The sequence below is a fragment of the Camellia sinensis genome, chromosome 14 (genome assembly GCF_055761805.1).
Source record: "Camellia sinensis isolate YWXY chromosome 14, ASM5576180v1, whole genome shotgun sequence".
Classification (NCBI taxonomy): Eukaryota; Viridiplantae; Streptophyta; class Magnoliopsida; order Ericales; family Theaceae; genus Camellia; species Camellia sinensis.
Window position 1 is genome coordinate 104,253,101 of NC_138974.1, and position 12,378 is coordinate 104,265,478.

The following is a 12,378-nucleotide window of genomic DNA, read 5'->3' on the forward strand; positions in this document are numbered from 1 at the left end:
TTTTTCCCCGGACAGCCTGTCCGATTTTTAGCCCATTCAATCGCCTTCGCCTCCTTTTCGACAATTTCTCCCTTTTAAACCATTTCCAGATTATCCTGTTCCATTCAATTTCATTTTTTTCCCCGTCTACTGCTTAAAACAATAAAGTCGCGGTTAATCTTCGGGTGCGATCATACCAGCACTAATGCACCGGATCCCATCAGAACTCCGCAGTTAAGCGTGCTTGGGCGAGAGTAGTACTAGGATGGGTGACCCCCTGGGAAGTCCTCGTGTTGCACCCCTTTTGTCCCTTTTTCCACCACCCCCCCCCCCTTTTTTTTTTCCCCGGACAGCCTGTCCGATTTTTAGCCCATTCAATCGCCTTCGCCTCCTTTTCGACAATTTCTCCCTTTTAAACCATTTCCAGATTATCCTGTTCCATTCAATTTCATTTTTTTCCCCGTCTACTGCTTAAAACAATAAAGTCGCGGTTAATCTTCGGGTGCGATCATACCAGCACTAATGCACCGGATCCCATCAGAACTCCGCAGTTAAGCGTGCTTGGGCGAGAGTAGTACTAGGATGGGTGACCCCCTGGGAAGTCCTCGTGTTGCACCCCTTTTGTCCCTTTTTCCACCACCCCCCCCCCCCCCCTTTTTTTTTCCCCGGACAACCTGTCCGATTTTTAGCCCATTCAATCGCCTTCGCCTCCTTTTCGACAATTTCTCCCTTTTAAACCATTTCCAGATTATCCTGTTCCATTCAATTTCATTTTTTTCCCCGTCTACTGCTTAAAACAATAAAGTCGCGGTTAATCTTCGGGTGCGATCATACCAGCACTAATGCACCGGATCCCATCAGAACTCCGCAGTTAAGCGTGCTTGGGCGAGAGTAGTACTAGGATGGGTGACCCCCTGGGAAGTCCTCGTGTTGCACCCCTTTTGTCCCTTTTTCCACCACCCCCCCCTCCCTTTTTTTTTCCCCGGACAGCCTGTCCGATTTTTAGCCCATTCAATCGCCTTCGCCTCCTTTTCGACAATTTCTCCCTTTTAAACCATTTCCAGATTATCCTGTTCCATTCAATTTAATTTTTTTCCCCGTCTACTGCTTAAAACAATAAAGTCGCGGTTAATCTTCGGGTGCGATCATACCAGCACTAATGCACCGGATCCCATCAGAACTCCGCAGTTAAGCGTGCTTGGGCGAGAGTAGTACTAGGATGGGTGACCCCCTGGGAAGTCCTCGTGTTGCACCCCTTTTGTCCCTTTTTCCACCACCCCCCCCCTTTTTTTTTCCCCGGACAGCCTGTCCGATTTTTAGCCCATTCAATCGCCTTCGCCTCATTTTCGACAATTTCTCCCTTTTAAACCATTTCCAGATTATCCTGTTCCATTCAATTTCATTTTTTTCCCCGTCTACTGCTTAAAACAATAAAGTCGCGGTTAATCTTCGGGTGCGATCATACCAGCACTAATGCACCGGATCCCATCAGAACTCCGCAGTTAAGCGTGCTTGGGCGAGAGTAGTACTAGGATGGGTGACCCCCTGGGAAGTCCTCGTGTTGCACCCCTTTTGTCCCTTTTTCCACCACCCCCCCCCCCCCTTTTTTTTTCCCCGGACAGCCTGTCCGATTTTTAGCCCATTCAATCGCCTTCGCCTCCTTTTCGACAATTTCTCCCTTTTAAACCATTTCCAGATTATCCTGTTCCATTCAATTTCATTTTTTTCCCCGTCTACTGCTTAAAACAATAAAGTCGCGGTTAATCTTCGGGTGCGATCATACCAGCACTAATGCACCGGATCCCATCAGAACTCCGCAGTTAAGCGTGCTTGGGCGAGAGTAGTACTAGGATGGGTGACCCCCTGGGAAGTCCTCGTGTTGCACCCCTTTTGTCCCTTTTTCCACCACCCCCCCCCCTTTTTTTTTCCCCGGACAGCCTGTCCGATTTTTAGCCCATTCAATCGCCTTCGCCTCCTTTTCGACAATTTCTCCCTTTTAAACCATTTCCAGATTATCCTGTTCCATTCAATTTCATTTTTTTCCCCGTCTACTGCTTAAAACAATAAAGTCGCGGTTAATCTTCGGGTGCGATCATACCAGCACTAATGCACCGGATCCCATCAGAACTCCGCAGTTAAGCGTGCTTGGGCGAGAGTAGTACTAGGATGGGTGACCCCCTGGGAAGTCCTCGTGTTGCACCCCTTTTGTCCCTTTTTCCACCACCCCCCCCCCCTTTTTTTTCCCCGGACAGCCTGTCCGATTTTTAGCCCATTCAATCGCCTTCGCCTCCTTTTCGACAATTTCTCCCTTTTAAACCATTTCCAGATTATCCTGTTCCATTCAATTTCATTTTTTTCCCCGTCTACTGCTTAAAACAATAAAGTCGCGGTTAATCTTCGGGTGCGATCATACCAGCACTAATGCACCGGATCCCATCAGAACTCCGCAGTTAAGCGTGCTTGGGCGAGAGTAGTACTAGGATGGGTGACCCCCTGGGAAGTCCTCGTGTTGCACCCCTTTTGTCCCTTTTTCCACCACCCCCCCCCCCTTTTTTTTTCCCCGGACAGCCTGTCCGATTTTTAGCCCATTCAATCGCCTTCGCCTCCTTTTCGACAATTTCTCCCTTTTAAACCATTTCCAGATTATCCTGTTCCATTCAATTTCATTTTTTTCCCCGTCTACTGCTTAAAACAATAAAGTCGCGGTTAATCTTCGGGTGCGATCATACCAGCACTAATGCACCGGATCCCATCAGAACTCCGCAGTTAAGCGTGCTTGGGCGAGAGTAGTACTAGGATGGGTGACCCCCTGGGAAGTCCTCGTGTTGCACCCCTTTTGTCCCTTTTTCCACCACCCGCCCCCCTTTTTTTTTTCCCCGGACAGCCTGTCCGATTTTTAGCCCATTCAATCGCCATCGCCTCCTTTTCGACAATTTCTCCCTTTTAAACCATTTCTAGATTATTCTGTTCCATTCAATTTCATTTTTTTCCCCGTCTACTGCTTAAAACAATAAAGTCGCGGTTAATCTTCGGGTGCGATCATACCAGCACTAATGCACCGGATCCCATCAGAACTCCGCAGTTAAGCGTGCTTGGGCGAGAGTAGTACTAGGATGGGTGACCCCCTGGGAAGTCCTCGTGTTGCACCCCTTTTGTCCCTTTTTCCACCACCCCCCCCCCTTTTTTTTTTCCCCGGACAGCCTGTCCGATTTTTAGCCCATTCAATCGCCTTCGCCTCCTTTTCGACAATTTCTCCCTTTTAAACCATTTCCAGATTATCCTGTTCCATTCAATTTCATTTTTTTCCCCGTCTACTGCTTAAAACAATAAAGTCGCGGTTAATCTTCGGGTGCGATCATACCAGCACTAATGCACCGGATCCCATCAGAACTCCGCAGTTAAGCGTGCTTGGGCGAGAGTAGTACTAGGATGGGTGACCCCCTGGGAAGTCCTCGTGTTGCACCCCTTTTGTCCCTTTTTCCACCACCCCCCCCCCTTTTTTTTTTCCCCGGACAGCCTGTCCGATTTTTAGCCCATTCAATCGCCTTCGCCTCCTTTTCGACAATTTCTCCCTTTTAAACCATTTCCAGATTATCCTGTTCCATTCAATTTCATTTTTTTCCCCGTCTACTGCTTAAAGCAAAAAAGTCGCGGATAATCTTCGGGTGCGATCATACCAGCACTAATGCACCAGATCCCATCAGAACTCCGCAGTTAAGCGTGCTTGGGCGAGAGTAGTACTAGGATGGGTGACCCCCTGGGAAGTCCTCGTGTTGCACCCCGTTTGTCCCTTTTTCCACCACCCCCCCCTTTTTTTTTTCCCCGGACAGCCTGTCCGATTTTTAGCCCATTCAATCGCCTTCGCCTCCTTTTCGACAATTTCTCCCTTTTAAACCATTTCCAGATTATCCTGTTCCATTCAATTTCATTTTTTTCCCCGTCTACTGCTTAAAACAATAAAGTCGCGGTTAATCTTCGGGTGCGATCATACCAGCACTAATGCACCGGATCCCATCAGAACTGCGCAGTTAAGCGTGCTTGGGCGAGAGTAGTACTAGGATGGGTGACCCCCTGGGAAGTCTTCGTGTTGCACCCCGTTTGTCCCTTTTTCCACCACCCCCCCCCCCTTTTTTTTTTCCCCGGACAGCCTGTCCGATTTTTAGCCCATTCAATCGCCTTCGCCTCCTTTTCGACAATTTCTCCCTTTTAAACCATTTCCAGATTATCCTGTTCCATTCAATTTCATTTTTTTCCCCGTCTACTGCTTAAAACAATAAAGTCGCGGTTAATCTTCGGGTGCGATCATACCAGCACTAATGCACCGGATCCCATCAGAACTCCGCAGTTAAGCGTGCTTGGGCGAGAGTAGTACTAGGATGGGTGACCCCCTGGGAAGTCCTCGTGTTGCACCCCTTTTGTCCCTTTTTCCACCACCCACCCCCCCCTTTTTTTTTCCCCGGACAGCCTGTCCGATTTTTAGCCCATTCAATCGCCTTCGCCTCCTTTTCGACAATTTCTCCCTTTTAAACCATTTGCAGATTATCCTGTTCCATTCAATTTCATTTTTTTCCCCGTCTACTGCTTAAAACAATAACGTCGCGGTTAATCTTCGGGTGCGATCATACCAGCACTAATGCACCGGATCCCATCAGAACTCCGCAGTTATGCGTGCTTGGGCGAGAGTAGTACTAGGATGGGTGACCCCCTGGGAAGTCCTCGTGTTGCACCCCTTTTGTCCCTTTTTCCGCCACCCCCCCCCCCTTTTTTTTTCCCCCGGACAGCCTGTCCGATTTTTAGCCCATTCAATCGCCTTCGCCTCCTTTTCGACAATTTCTCCCTTTTAAACCATTTCCAGATTATCCTGTTCCATTCAATTTCATTTTTTTCCCCGTCTACTGCTTAAAACAATAAAGTCGCGGTTAATCTTCGGGTGCGATCATACCAGCACTAATGCACCGGATCCCATCAGAACTCCGCAGTTAAGCGTGCTTGGGCGAGAGTAGTACTAGGATGGGTGACCCCCTGGGAAGTCCTCGTGTTGCACCCCTTTTGTCCCTTTTTCCACCACCCCCCCCCCTTTTTTTTCCCCGGACAGCCTGTCCGATTTTTAGCCCATTCAATCGCCTTCGCCTCCTTTTCGACAATTTCTCCCTTTTAAACCATTTCCAGATTATCCTGTTCCATTCAATTTCATTTTTTTCCCCGTCTACTGCTTAAAACAATAAAGTCGCGGTTAATCTTCGGGTGCGATCATACCAGCACTAATGCACCGGATCCCATCAGAACTCCGCAGTTAAGCGTGCTTGGGCGAGAGTAGTACTAGGATGGGTGACCCCCTGGGAAGTCCTCGTGTTGCACCCCTTTTGTCCCTTTTTCCACCACCCTCCCCCCCTTTTTTTTTTTCCCCGGACAGCCTGTCCGATTTTTAGCCCATTCAATCGCCTTCGCCTCCTTTTCGACAATTTCTCCCTTTTAAACCATTTCCAGATTATCCTGTTCCATTCAATTTCATTTTTTTCCCCGTCTACTGCTTAAAACAATAAAGTCGCGGTTAATCTTCGGGTGCGATCAAACCAGCACTAATGCACCGGATCCCATCAGAACTCCGCAGTTAAGCGTGCTTGGGCGAGAGTAGTACTAGGATCGGTGACCCCCTGGGAAGTCCTCGTGTTGCACCCCTTTTGTCCCTTTTTCCACCACCCCCCCCCCCCCCTTTTTTTTTTCCCCGGACAGCCTGTCCGATTTTTAGCGCATTCAATCGCCTTCGCCTCCTTTTCGACAATTTCTCCCTTTTAAACCATTTCCAGATTATCCTGTTCCATTCAATTTCATTTTTTTCCCCGTCTACTGCTTAAAACAATAAAGTCGCGGTTAATCTTCGGGTGCGATCATACCAGCACTAATGCACCGGATCCCATCAGAACTCCGCAGTTAAGCGTGCTTGGGCGAGAGTAGTACTAGGATGGGTGACCCCCTGGGAAGTCCTCGTGTTGCACCCCTTTTGTCCCTTTTTCCACCTCCCCCCCTTTTTTTTTTCCCCGGACAGCCTGTCCGATTTTTAGCCCATTCAATCGCCTTCGCCTCCTTTTCGACAATTTCTCCCTTTTAAACCATTTCCAGATTATCCTGTTCCATTCAATTTCATTTTTTTCCCCGTCTACTGCTTAAAACAATAAAGTCGCGGTTAATCTTCGGGTGCGATCATACCAGCACTAATGCAGCGGATCCCATCAGAACTCCGCAGTTAAGCGTGCTTGGGCGAGAGTAGTACTAGGATGGGTGACCCCCTGGGAAGTCCTCGTGTTGCACCCCTTTTGTCCCTTTTTCCACCACCCCCCCCCCTTTTTTTTTTCCCCGGACAGCCTGTCCGATTTTTAGCCCATTCAATCGCCTTCGCCTCCTTTTCGACAATTTCTCCCTTTTAAACCATTTCCAGATTATCCTGTTCCATTCAATTTCATTTTTTTCCCCGTCTACTGCTTAAAACAATAAAGTCGCGGTTAATCTTCGGGTGCGATCATACCAGCACTAATGCACCGGATCCCATCAGAACTCCGCAGTTAAGCGTGCTTGGGCGAGAGTAGTACTAGGATGGGTGACCCCCTGGGAAGTCCTCGTGTTGCACCCCTTTTGTCCCTTTTTCCACCCCCCCTTTTTTTTTCCCCGGACAGCCTGTCCGATTTTTAGCCCATTCAATCGCCTTCGCCTCCTTTTCGACAATTTCTCCCTTTTAAACCATTTGCAGATTATCCTGTTCCATTCAATTTCATTTTTTTCCCCGTCTACTGCTTAAAACAATAACGTCGCGGTTAATCTTCGGGTGCGATCATACCAGCACTAATGCACCGGATCCCATCAGAACTCCGCAGTTAAGCGTGCTTGGGCGAGAGTAGTACTAGGATGGGTGACCCCCTGGGAAGTCCTCGTGTTGCACCCCTTTTGTCCCTTTTTCCGCCACCCCCCCCCCCCTTTTTTTTTCCCCCGGACAGCCTGTCCGATTTTTAGCCCATTCAATCGCCTTCGCCTCCTTTTCGACAATTTCTCCCTTTTAAACCATTTCCAGATTATCCCGTTCCATTCAATTTCATTTTTTTCCCCGTCTACTGCTTAAAACAATAAAGTCGCGGTTAATCTTCGGGTGCGATCATACCAGCACTAATGCACCGGATCCCATCAGAACTCCGCAGTTAAGCGTGCTTGGGCGAGAGTAGTACTAGGATGGGTGACCCCCTGGGAAGTCCTCGTGTTGCACCCCTTTTGTCCCTTTTTCCACCACCCCCCCCCCTTTTTTTTTTCCCCGGACAGCCTGTCCGATTTTTAGCCCATTCAATCGCCTTCGCCTCCTTTTCGACAATTTCTCCCTTTTAAACCATTTCCAGATTATCCTGTTCCATTCAATTTCATTTTTTTCCCCGTCTACTGCTTAAAACAATAAAGTCGCGGTTAATCTTCGGGTGCGATCATACCAGCACTAATGCACCGGATCCCATCAGAACTCCGCAGTTAAGCGTGCTTGGGCGAGAGTAGTACTAGGATGGGTGACCCCCTGGGAAGTCCTCGTGTTGCACCCCTTTTGTCCCTTTTTCCACCACCCTCCCCCCCTTTTTTTTTTCCCCGGACAGCCTGTCCGATTTTTAGCCCATTCAATCGCCTTCGCCTCCTTTTCGACAATTTCTCCCTTTTAAACCATTTCCAGATTATCCTGTTCCATTCAATTTCATTTTTTTCCCCGTCTACTGCTTAAAACAATAAAGTCGCGGTTAATCTTCGGGTGCGATCAAACCAGCACTAATGCACCGGATCCCATCAGAACTCCGCAGTTAAGCGTGCTTGGGCGAGAGTAGTACTAGGATCGGTGACCCCCTGGGAAGTCCTCGTGTTGCACCCCTTTTGTCCCTTTTTCCACCACCCCCCCCCCTTTTTTTTTTCCCCGGACAGCCTGTCCGATTTTTAGCGCATTCAATCGCCTTCGCCTCCTTTTCGACAATTTCTCCCTTTTAAACCATTTCCAGATTATCCTGTTCCATTCAATTTCATTTTTTTCCCCGTCTACTGCTTAAAACAATAAAGTCGCGGTTAATCTTCGGGTGCGATCATACCAGCACTAATGCACCGGATCCCATCAGAACTCCGCAGTTAAGCGTGCTTGGGCGAGAGTAGTACTAGGATGGGTGACCCCCTGGGAAGTCCTCGTGTTGCACCCCTTTTGTCCCTTTTTCCACCTCCCCCCCTTTTTTTTTTCCCCGGACAGCCTGTCCGATTTTTAGCCCATTCAATCGCCTTCGCCTCCTTTTCGACAATTTCTCCCTTTTAAACCATTTCCAGATTATCCTGTTCCATTCAATTTCATTTTTTTCCCCGTCTACTGCTTAAAACAATAAAGTCGCGGTTAATCTTCGGGTGCGATCATACCAGCACTAATGCACCGGATCCCATCAGAACTCCGCAGTTAAGCGTGCTTGGGCGAGAGTAGTACTAGGATGGGTGACCCCCTGGGAAGTCCTCGTGTTGCACCCCTTTTGTCCCTTTTTCCACCACCCCCCCCCCCTTTTTTTTTTCCCCGGACAGCCTGTCCGATTTTTAGCCCATTCAATCGCCTTCGCCTCCTTTTCGACAATTTCTCCCTTTTAAACCATTTCCAGATTATCCTGTTCCATTCAATTTCATTTTTTTCCCCGTCTACTGCTTAAAACAATAAAGTCGCGGTTAATCTTCGGGTGCGATCATACCAGCACTAATGCACCGGATCCCATCAGAACTCCGCAGTTAAGCGTGCTTGGGCGAGAGTAGTACTAGGATGGGTGACCCCCTGGGAAGTCCTCGTGTTGCACCCCTTTTGTCCCTTTTTCCACCCCCCCTTTTTTTTTCCCCGGACAGCCTGTCCGATTTTTAGCCCATTCAATCGCCTTCGCCTCCTTTTCGACAATTTCTCCCTTTTAAACCATTTCCAGATTATCCTGTTCCATTCAATTTCATTTTTTTCCCCGTCTACTGCTTAAAACAATAAAGTCGCGGTTAATCTTCGGGTGCGATCATACCAGCACTAATGCACCGGATCCCATCAGAACTCCGCAGTTAAGCGTGCTTGGGCGAGAGTAGTACTAGGATGGGTGACCCCCTGGGAAGTCCTCGTGTTGCACCCCTTTTGTCCCTTTTTCCACCACCCCCCCCCTTTTTTTTTTCCCCGGACAGCCTGTCCGATTTTTAGCCCATTCAATCGCCTTCGCCTCCTTTTCGACAATTTCTCCCTTTTAAACCATTTCCAGATTATCCTGTTCCATTCAATTTCATTTTTTTCCCCGTCTACTGCTTAAAACAATAAAGTCGCGGTTAATCTTCGGGTGCGATCATACCGGCACTAATGCACCGAATCCCATCAGAACTCCGCAGTTAAGCGTGCTTGGGCGAGAGTAGTACTAGGATGGGTGACCCCCTGGGAAGTCCTCGTGTTGCACCCCTTTTGTCCCTTTTTCCACCACCCCCCCCCCCCTTTTTTTTTTCCCCGGACAGCCTGTCCGATTTTTAGCCCATTCAATCCCCTTCGCCTCCTTTTCGACAATTTCTCCCTTTTAAACCATTTCCAGATTATCCTGTTCCATTCAATTTCATTTTTTTCCCCGTCTACTGCTTAAAACAATAAAGTCGCGGTTAATCTTCGGGTGCGATCATACCAGCACTAATGCACCGGATCCCATCAGAACTCCGCAGTTAAGCGTGCTTGGGGGAGAGTAGTACTAGGATGGGTGACCCCCTGGGAAGTCCTCGTGTTGCACCCCTTTTGTCCCTTTTTCCACCACCCCCCTCCCTTTTTTTTTTCCCCGGACAGCCTGTCCGATTTTTAGCCCATTCAATCGCCTTCGCCTCCTTTTTGACAATTTCTCCCTTTTAAACCATTTCCAGATTATCCTGTTCCATTCAATTTCATTTTTTTCCCCGTCTACTGCTTAAAACAATAAAGTCGCGGTTAATCTTCGGGTGCGATCATACCAGCACTAATGCACCGGATCCCATCAGAACTCCGCAGTTAAGCGTGCTTGGGCGAGAGTAGTACTAGGATGGGTGACCCCCTGGGAAGTCCTCGTGTTGCACCCCTTTTGTCCCTTTTTCCACCACCCCCCCCCCCTTTTTTTTTTCCCCGGACAGCCTGTCCGATTTTTAGCCCATTCAATCGCCTTCGCCTCCTTTTCGACAATTTCTCCCTTTTAAACCATTTCCAGATTATCCTGTTCCATTCAATTTCATTTTTTTCCCCGTCTACTGCTTAAAACAATAAAGTCGCGGTTAATCATCGGGTGCGATCATACCAGCACTAATGCACCGGATCCCATCAGAACTCCGCAGTTAAGCGTGCTTGGGCGAGAGTAGTACTAGGATGGGTGACCCCCTGGGAAGTCCTCGTGTTGCACCCCTTTTGTCCCTTTTTCCACCACCCCCCCCCCCCTTTTTTTTTCCCCGGACAGCCTGTCCGATTTTTAGCCCATTCAATCGCCTTCGCCTCCTTTTCGACAATTTCTCCCTTTTAAACCATTTCTAGATTATCCTGTTCCATTCAATTTCATTTTTTTCCCCGTCTACTGCTTAAAACAATAAAGTCGCGGTTAATCTTCGGGTGCGATCATACCAGCACTAATGCACCGGATCCCATCAGAACTCCGCAGTTAAGCGTGCTTGGGTGAGAGTAGTACTAGGATGGGTGACCCCCTGGGAAGTCCTCGTGTTGCACCCCTTTTGTCCCTTTTTCCACCACCCCCCCCCCCCCCTTTTTTTTTTCCCCGGACAGCCTGTCTGATTTTTAGCCCATTCAATCGCCTTCGCCTCCTTTTCGACAATTTCTCCCTTTTAAACCATTTCCAGATTATCCTGTTCCATTCAATTTCATTTTTTTCCCCGTCTACTGCTTAAAACAATAAAGTCGCGGTTAATCTTCGGGTGCGATCATACCAGCACTAATGCACCGGATCCCATCAGAACTCCGCAGTTAAGCGTGCTAGGGCGAGAGTAGTACTAGGATGGGTGACCCCCTGGGAAGTCCTCGTGTTGCACCCCTTTTGTCCCTTTTTCCACCACCCCCCCCCTTTTTTTTTTCCCCGGCAGCCTGTCCGATTTTTAGCCCATTCAATCGCCTTCGCCTCCTTTTCGACAATTTCTCCCTTTTAAACCATTTCCAGATTATCCTGTTCCATTCAATTTCATTTTTTTCCCCGTCTACTGCTTAAAACAATAAAGTCGCGGTTAATCTTCGGGTGCGATCATACCAGCACTAATGCACCGGATCCCATCAGAACTCCGCAGTTAAGCGTGCTTGGGCGAGAGTAGTACTAGGATGGGTGACCCCCTGGGAAGTCCTCGTGTTGCACCCCTTTTGTCCCTTTTTCCACCACCCCCCCCCCTTTTTTTTTTTCCCCGGACAGCCTGTCCGATTTTTAGCCCATTCAATCGCCTTCGCCTCCTTTTCGACAATTTCTCCCTTTTAAACCATTTCCAGATTATCCTGTTCCATTCAATTTCATTTTTTTCCCCGTCTACTGCTTAAAACAATAAAGTCGCGGTTAATCTTCGGGTGCGATCATACCAGCACTAATGCACCGGATCCCATCAGAACTCCGCAGTTAAGCGTGCTTGGGCGAGAGTAGTACTAGGATGGGTGACCCCCTGGGAAGTCCTCGTGTTGCACCCCTTTTGTCCCTTTTTCCACCACACCCCCCCCCCCTTTTTTTTTCCCCGGACAGCCTGTCCGATTTTTAGCCCATTCAATCGCCTTCGCCTCCTTTTCGACAATTTCTCCCTTTTAAACCATTTCCAGATTATCCTGTTCCATTCAATTTCATTTTTTTCCCCGTCTACTGCTTAAAACAATAAAGTCGCGGTTAATCTTCGGGTGCGATCATACAAGCACTAATGCACCGGATCCCATCAGAACTCCGCAGTTATGCGTGCTTGGGCGAGAGTAGTACTAGGATGGGTGACCCCCTGGGAAGTCCTCGTGTTGCACCCCTTTTGTCCCTTTTTCCACCACCCCCCCCCCCCCCCTTTTTTTTTCCCCGGACAGCCTGTCCGATTTTTAGCCCATTCAATCGCCTTCGCCTCCTTTTCGACAATTTCTCCCTTTTAAACCATTTCCAGATTATCCTGTTCCATTCAATTTCATTTTTTTCCCCGTCTACTGCTTAAAACAATAAAGTCGCGGTTAATCTTCGGGTGCGATCATACCAGCACTAATGCACCGGATCCCATCAGAACTGCGCAGTTAAGCGTGCTTGGGCGAGAGTAGTACTAGGATGGGTGACCCCTTGGGAAGTCCTCGTGTTGCACCCCGTTTGTCCCTTTTTCCACCACCCCCCCCCCCTTTTTTTTTTCCCCGGACAGCCTGTCCGATTTTTAGCCCATTCAATCGCCTTC

General features: G+C 48.5%; 39 non-coding genes across 39 annotated transcripts; all 39 read left to right on the forward strand.

The window, feature by feature from the left end:
• The first annotated feature begins 162 nt into the window (after positions 1–162).
• Positions 163–281, forward strand: LOC145808655 (5S ribosomal RNA). Its single transcript, XR_014352117.1, has one exon. It is a non-coding gene; the product is annotated as a 5S ribosomal RNA (ribosomal RNA).
• Positions 282–479: 198 nt separating this feature from the next.
• Positions 480–598, forward strand: LOC145808656 (5S ribosomal RNA). The gene has a single exon (XR_014352118.1). It is a non-coding gene; the product is annotated as a 5S ribosomal RNA (ribosomal RNA).
• A 201-nt stretch (positions 599–799) lies between these two features.
• LOC145808657 (5S ribosomal RNA) lies at positions 800–918 on the forward strand. The gene has a single exon (XR_014352119.1). It is a non-coding gene; the product is annotated as a 5S ribosomal RNA (ribosomal RNA).
• A 198-nt stretch (positions 919–1,116) lies between these two features.
• On the forward strand, positions 1,117–1,235 carry LOC145808658 (5S ribosomal RNA). Its single transcript, XR_014352120.1, has one exon. It is a non-coding gene; the product is annotated as a 5S ribosomal RNA (ribosomal RNA).
• Positions 1,236–1,430: 195 nt separating this feature from the next.
• On the forward strand, positions 1,431–1,549 carry LOC145808659 (5S ribosomal RNA). The gene has a single exon (XR_014352122.1). It is a non-coding gene; the product is annotated as a 5S ribosomal RNA (ribosomal RNA).
• A 199-nt stretch (positions 1,550–1,748) lies between these two features.
• LOC145808660 (5S ribosomal RNA) lies at positions 1,749–1,867 on the forward strand. The gene has a single exon (XR_014352123.1). It is a non-coding gene; the product is annotated as a 5S ribosomal RNA (ribosomal RNA).
• A 196-nt stretch (positions 1,868–2,063) lies between these two features.
• Positions 2,064–2,182, forward strand: LOC145808661 (5S ribosomal RNA). Its single transcript, XR_014352124.1, has one exon. It is a non-coding gene; the product is annotated as a 5S ribosomal RNA (ribosomal RNA).
• Positions 2,183–2,378: 196 nt separating this feature from the next.
• LOC145808662 (5S ribosomal RNA) lies at positions 2,379–2,497 on the forward strand. Its single transcript, XR_014352125.1, has one exon. It is a non-coding gene; the product is annotated as a 5S ribosomal RNA (ribosomal RNA).
• Positions 2,498–2,694: 197 nt separating this feature from the next.
• LOC145808664 (5S ribosomal RNA) lies at positions 2,695–2,813 on the forward strand. The gene has a single exon (XR_014352127.1). It is a non-coding gene; the product is annotated as a 5S ribosomal RNA (ribosomal RNA).
• Positions 2,814–3,010: 197 nt separating this feature from the next.
• LOC145808665 (5S ribosomal RNA) lies at positions 3,011–3,129 on the forward strand. Its single transcript, XR_014352128.1, has one exon. It is a non-coding gene; the product is annotated as a 5S ribosomal RNA (ribosomal RNA).
• Positions 3,130–3,326: 197 nt separating this feature from the next.
• On the forward strand, positions 3,327–3,445 carry LOC145808666 (5S ribosomal RNA). Its single transcript, XR_014352129.1, has one exon. It is a non-coding gene; the product is annotated as a 5S ribosomal RNA (ribosomal RNA).
• Positions 3,446–3,642: 197 nt separating this feature from the next.
• LOC145809518 (5S ribosomal RNA) lies at positions 3,643–3,761 on the forward strand. Its single transcript, XR_014353078.1, has one exon. It is a non-coding gene; the product is annotated as a 5S ribosomal RNA (ribosomal RNA).
• A 195-nt stretch (positions 3,762–3,956) lies between these two features.
• On the forward strand, positions 3,957–4,075 carry LOC145811018 (5S ribosomal RNA). Its single transcript, XR_014354568.1, has one exon. It is a non-coding gene; the product is annotated as a 5S ribosomal RNA (ribosomal RNA).
• Positions 4,076–4,273: 198 nt separating this feature from the next.
• LOC145808667 (5S ribosomal RNA) lies at positions 4,274–4,392 on the forward strand. Its single transcript, XR_014352130.1, has one exon. It is a non-coding gene; the product is annotated as a 5S ribosomal RNA (ribosomal RNA).
• Positions 4,393–4,590: 198 nt separating this feature from the next.
• Positions 4,591–4,709, forward strand: LOC145810039 (5S ribosomal RNA). The gene has a single exon (XR_014353606.1). It is a non-coding gene; the product is annotated as a 5S ribosomal RNA (ribosomal RNA).
• A 198-nt stretch (positions 4,710–4,907) lies between these two features.
• LOC145808668 (5S ribosomal RNA) lies at positions 4,908–5,026 on the forward strand. The gene has a single exon (XR_014352131.1). It is a non-coding gene; the product is annotated as a 5S ribosomal RNA (ribosomal RNA).
• A 195-nt stretch (positions 5,027–5,221) lies between these two features.
• LOC145808669 (5S ribosomal RNA) lies at positions 5,222–5,340 on the forward strand. The gene has a single exon (XR_014352132.1). It is a non-coding gene; the product is annotated as a 5S ribosomal RNA (ribosomal RNA).
• A 199-nt stretch (positions 5,341–5,539) lies between these two features.
• Positions 5,540–5,658, forward strand: LOC145810937 (5S ribosomal RNA). Its single transcript, XR_014354488.1, has one exon. It is a non-coding gene; the product is annotated as a 5S ribosomal RNA (ribosomal RNA).
• A 201-nt stretch (positions 5,659–5,859) lies between these two features.
• Positions 5,860–5,978, forward strand: LOC145808671 (5S ribosomal RNA). Its single transcript, XR_014352133.1, has one exon. It is a non-coding gene; the product is annotated as a 5S ribosomal RNA (ribosomal RNA).
• A 194-nt stretch (positions 5,979–6,172) lies between these two features.
• Positions 6,173–6,291, forward strand: LOC145809924 (5S ribosomal RNA). The gene has a single exon (XR_014353491.1). It is a non-coding gene; the product is annotated as a 5S ribosomal RNA (ribosomal RNA).
• A 197-nt stretch (positions 6,292–6,488) lies between these two features.
• LOC145808672 (5S ribosomal RNA) lies at positions 6,489–6,607 on the forward strand. Its single transcript, XR_014352134.1, has one exon. It is a non-coding gene; the product is annotated as a 5S ribosomal RNA (ribosomal RNA).
• A 190-nt stretch (positions 6,608–6,797) lies between these two features.
• Positions 6,798–6,916, forward strand: LOC145808673 (5S ribosomal RNA). Its single transcript, XR_014352135.1, has one exon. It is a non-coding gene; the product is annotated as a 5S ribosomal RNA (ribosomal RNA).
• Positions 6,917–7,115: 199 nt separating this feature from the next.
• Positions 7,116–7,234, forward strand: LOC145808674 (5S ribosomal RNA). Its single transcript, XR_014352136.1, has one exon. It is a non-coding gene; the product is annotated as a 5S ribosomal RNA (ribosomal RNA).
• A 197-nt stretch (positions 7,235–7,431) lies between these two features.
• Positions 7,432–7,550, forward strand: LOC145808676 (5S ribosomal RNA). Its single transcript, XR_014352139.1, has one exon. It is a non-coding gene; the product is annotated as a 5S ribosomal RNA (ribosomal RNA).
• A 198-nt stretch (positions 7,551–7,748) lies between these two features.
• LOC145810939 (5S ribosomal RNA) lies at positions 7,749–7,867 on the forward strand. The gene has a single exon (XR_014354490.1). It is a non-coding gene; the product is annotated as a 5S ribosomal RNA (ribosomal RNA).
• Positions 7,868–8,064: 197 nt separating this feature from the next.
• LOC145808677 (5S ribosomal RNA) lies at positions 8,065–8,183 on the forward strand. Its single transcript, XR_014352140.1, has one exon. It is a non-coding gene; the product is annotated as a 5S ribosomal RNA (ribosomal RNA).
• Positions 8,184–8,377: 194 nt separating this feature from the next.
• LOC145808678 (5S ribosomal RNA) lies at positions 8,378–8,496 on the forward strand. The gene has a single exon (XR_014352141.1). It is a non-coding gene; the product is annotated as a 5S ribosomal RNA (ribosomal RNA).
• Positions 8,497–8,694: 198 nt separating this feature from the next.
• On the forward strand, positions 8,695–8,813 carry LOC145808679 (5S ribosomal RNA). The gene has a single exon (XR_014352142.1). It is a non-coding gene; the product is annotated as a 5S ribosomal RNA (ribosomal RNA).
• Positions 8,814–9,003: 190 nt separating this feature from the next.
• LOC145808680 (5S ribosomal RNA) lies at positions 9,004–9,122 on the forward strand. Its single transcript, XR_014352144.1, has one exon. It is a non-coding gene; the product is annotated as a 5S ribosomal RNA (ribosomal RNA).
• Positions 9,123–9,318: 196 nt separating this feature from the next.
• On the forward strand, positions 9,319–9,437 carry LOC145810156 (5S ribosomal RNA). Its single transcript, XR_014353722.1, has one exon. It is a non-coding gene; the product is annotated as a 5S ribosomal RNA (ribosomal RNA).
• A 199-nt stretch (positions 9,438–9,636) lies between these two features.
• LOC145810431 (5S ribosomal RNA) lies at positions 9,637–9,755 on the forward strand. Its single transcript, XR_014353999.1, has one exon. It is a non-coding gene; the product is annotated as a 5S ribosomal RNA (ribosomal RNA).
• A 197-nt stretch (positions 9,756–9,952) lies between these two features.
• On the forward strand, positions 9,953–10,071 carry LOC145808681 (5S ribosomal RNA). The gene has a single exon (XR_014352145.1). It is a non-coding gene; the product is annotated as a 5S ribosomal RNA (ribosomal RNA).
• A 198-nt stretch (positions 10,072–10,269) lies between these two features.
• LOC145808682 (5S ribosomal RNA) lies at positions 10,270–10,388 on the forward strand. The gene has a single exon (XR_014352146.1). It is a non-coding gene; the product is annotated as a 5S ribosomal RNA (ribosomal RNA).
• A 198-nt stretch (positions 10,389–10,586) lies between these two features.
• On the forward strand, positions 10,587–10,705 carry LOC145809575 (5S ribosomal RNA). Its single transcript, XR_014353136.1, has one exon. It is a non-coding gene; the product is annotated as a 5S ribosomal RNA (ribosomal RNA).
• A 201-nt stretch (positions 10,706–10,906) lies between these two features.
• LOC145808955 (5S ribosomal RNA) lies at positions 10,907–11,025 on the forward strand. Its single transcript, XR_014352444.1, has one exon. It is a non-coding gene; the product is annotated as a 5S ribosomal RNA (ribosomal RNA).
• Positions 11,026–11,220: 195 nt separating this feature from the next.
• LOC145808683 (5S ribosomal RNA) lies at positions 11,221–11,339 on the forward strand. The gene has a single exon (XR_014352147.1). It is a non-coding gene; the product is annotated as a 5S ribosomal RNA (ribosomal RNA).
• Positions 11,340–11,537: 198 nt separating this feature from the next.
• Positions 11,538–11,656, forward strand: LOC145808684 (5S ribosomal RNA). The gene has a single exon (XR_014352148.1). It is a non-coding gene; the product is annotated as a 5S ribosomal RNA (ribosomal RNA).
• Positions 11,657–11,855: 199 nt separating this feature from the next.
• LOC145811099 (5S ribosomal RNA) lies at positions 11,856–11,974 on the forward strand. The gene has a single exon (XR_014354651.1). It is a non-coding gene; the product is annotated as a 5S ribosomal RNA (ribosomal RNA).
• A 201-nt stretch (positions 11,975–12,175) lies between these two features.
• On the forward strand, positions 12,176–12,294 carry LOC145810687 (5S ribosomal RNA). Its single transcript, XR_014354245.1, has one exon. It is a non-coding gene; the product is annotated as a 5S ribosomal RNA (ribosomal RNA).
• The last annotated feature ends 84 nt before the right edge of the window (positions 12,295–12,378 follow it).